The sequence below is a fragment of the Dendrobium catenatum genome, unplaced genomic scaffold (assembly GCF_001605985.2).
Source record: "Dendrobium catenatum unplaced genomic scaffold, ASM160598v2 fragScaff_scaffold_716, whole genome shotgun sequence".
NCBI classification, from domain to species: domain Eukaryota; kingdom Viridiplantae; phylum Streptophyta; class Magnoliopsida; order Asparagales; family Orchidaceae; genus Dendrobium; species Dendrobium catenatum.
The window spans coordinates 6,003,021-6,006,231 of record NW_021319178.1 but is presented as its reverse complement, the minus strand read 5'-3'; positions in this window follow the sequence as shown (position 1 = coordinate 6,006,231).

Here is a 3,211-nt window from a genome sequence, read left to right as displayed (position 1 = left end):
AAAGTTAAGGGCATAGCTCAATTCCATTAATAAGAACTAGTTACATGTGCAAAAGAAAGATATAAAGAACAAAAAGAAGGGGATAAATAACCCCTAATGACAAAAAAAGGAACATCACCTTTCTGCACCAAAAATATACATGATAAAAAGAATAACGGAAAAACAATAAGCTTCAAAGAAACCAAAAGGGCTCAGTAGTAAAAAAGATTGCAATCACCGGAAAGAACAAAAACTCCCCCGGTTGCGAGGGCTGCCATCAAGAGAAAATCTGGTTGCAAGAGAACGCCATCCAGGGGGATCGCTAAAGCAATCTAGCATCACTGCCCTTGAAATTGCAAAACCCATCCAAAACCTGCCAATATTCCCATAAACGAAAACCAGAGAATCGATAGTCATCACAGCATCAGTTGAAAGAGAACCATGCCAGAAAATTCAAAAATAGAGAGCAGAACGTAGTTCCGTAGCTGAAAAAATAGACCCTTAAAGCAGATCCAACAACATGTTCGCTTCCTTCCATTTGTAGACTCTAGAAAAAACTGCTTTTTTTTATCTTAATACAGATCGTAGAAGAGCTAGAAGCAGAATGAGCAAACATCCTCTCGTTTCTTTCTTTCCACACATGATAAATAGTACAACAAATGATGAGATAGTAAAATCTTATTGATTTTAAAGAAGTAGCGGGCAGTCGTCAACCTAGTCAAACTACTGCACCAATTTTGGCCTAAGCAGAATCGAAGAGCATGCAGGTATCAGAGAGGTAATAATGCTATGAGTGTATGAGTATTCAAAAAAGAGATGCATACAGCTTTCATAAAGGAGTGGCACAATGCACATGTTAAATCCACCACAATCGCTAATTTTAACGACAATTTCTTGACGCGAACAGTGCGATGTCAATATTGACATCGCACTATTCACAAATGCTTTTTTTTTTCTTTTTTTTGAAAAATCATGAAACAACAAAGGAAGAAGATGAATTTGCCTACCCGATTGACTATTCGAAGGAGGGAACTGTTGATAACAAAGATGCAACAACTCTAGCGGAAACTGAGTGTAGAAACATAATCTCTGACGAAGAAGAATAATGCATTTTTGAATAAAATTGTATAATCATATCAATGATTTGATTAAGTAAAAAATCTTAATTTGTAAATGAATAAATCAACTAGGTTATAAATTTTAATTAATAAGAAAAAATATACACAATATATTCTTTTTTTTTATATTACTGTTTGATGTGACTATTATTATATTTTAAGTGAAAAATAAGTTTTCCGTTGGGATGCCCTAAAGGGGCCAAAAATAAGAAAATATTGATATCACATCTACAATATTCAATATTAATTTTGACACAATTTATAGATTCAAAAACACTCATAACATGAACTCAAACTTTAACAATAATTTATTAAATATGATTGCATTTGAGTTCAAATATTCCCCAATGAACTGACAATAGTAATTCAATGCATTTGGGGCTTATATCTATTCTTTCTTTTTCATCAAACTTTCATGTATCTCTTTTAATGAGTACCTTAAAAAAATTGGCATATGCTGCTTTATGTAACGAGGAAAAAATTGGATTATTGCTTTCTAAAGTGACTTTTTGAAATTTTTTTAGTGAAAAGCTGCTTTAGAGAGTAATAAGAAAGTCATTCCAAACGAAGCCTTAGTATAGTAAGAATATGATTACATAGAGATTTACTCGATCAAAAGAATATGACTAAGGCTTCGTTTAGGATAGCTTTTTTATTACTTCCTAAAATAGCATTTTAGTACAAAAATTTCTTGAATTAGAAAATTTTATATTATAAAGCTATTTTAGGAAGCTATACGAAAGCTGCCTCAAATAAAACCTAAATCAACTTAAATCATCTATGATTTTCTTTTAATATTAGGTAAGAAAAGATATCAATGAGAACAAATTTATAAAAATTTATTGAGAAGAAAAAGAAAAGAAGGCGAAGAAGAGATATGAAGGCATGTCATTCAAAGGAAAATTTCAATTGAAATGCAGTAGTTGGATTGATAGAAGAGAAGGGTGAAAAGGTTTATCAACGAAAGTGCTTATGTTATTAAAAAGTACATAGTTGATATCTATTAAAAAATCTTTAAATTTGCAATATTTATGATATAAGTATGATGCAATTATCAAATAAACAGTTAAATATGTAGTTAAAAATTAAATTTTATGAATATTTTAACTTCATAAAATAATAAAATTAATATTTAGTGAAGTATTTAATTTAAGCTATAAGCGAACTAGTGCACTCGATGAGGAGTTCGATACTAATTATATAAGATTTATTCATTTTTTTATTTAGATAATTTAGCAAGAAATAATAATCTTTTTAAGGCATGGCATATTAATAAAAAAGCTTGATATTTGCAAAAATGTTAATTTATATTTATGAATATTGCATACTAGCCGATGCCTTCAAAGGTGTTAGATGGTTACTAGCGCGTCATGGCGGAGGGGTTTGCCATTAAAGGATGCCCAATAAAAAGAACTTGCCTAGCGATCCAAGAGGAACTACTAGCCTCAAGCTTATAGGGAACTTGTCTAGAGTGATCCACATGCGTTACCCACCCGGGCCTGCCAAGAAGCTCACAATTTGCCAGGTGAATTAGGGATTACAACACTTGCCACATACTTGGACCACAACCTTTGTCACCCACTCCCACCTCAAAGAGACCTCAAACACTCGCTCTCTCCTAAAGCAAGCATCATTATCAAACTTGGCTACAAGAAAATGTGTACTCATAGGACCCTCAGCCTATCTCATTGCGACCATGAAACTCGGAGCACTTCATTCCAACGACAGCACCTCACTCACATTTCTCTTCCCAAACAACATCAGCAAGCTTACCAACCGTTAATCTGCTTTCATCTCTGCACTTGCCCGAGCACACTCACAATCGCCCACTCGACATATTGTGCTCGTCCAAGGGAAACTCGTAGAAGTTTTCTAACCTTATTCAGCTAATTTGGAGGTGACACATGTTTAGGATACTTATAGTATTGTACAAGTGTTCTTTGTAGTATTGAAATTTTATTTTTTCCTGTGTAGTCTTTCATATATCCCTCTGAAACTCTATAAATAAGGGATGCTAAGGAACAAACATGGTACATTTTTAAACTTTTTGGCTTATTTTAGTTGACATTCATGATTATTCTACAAAACTTTCCTTAGCTCTGTCAAATCTTTCT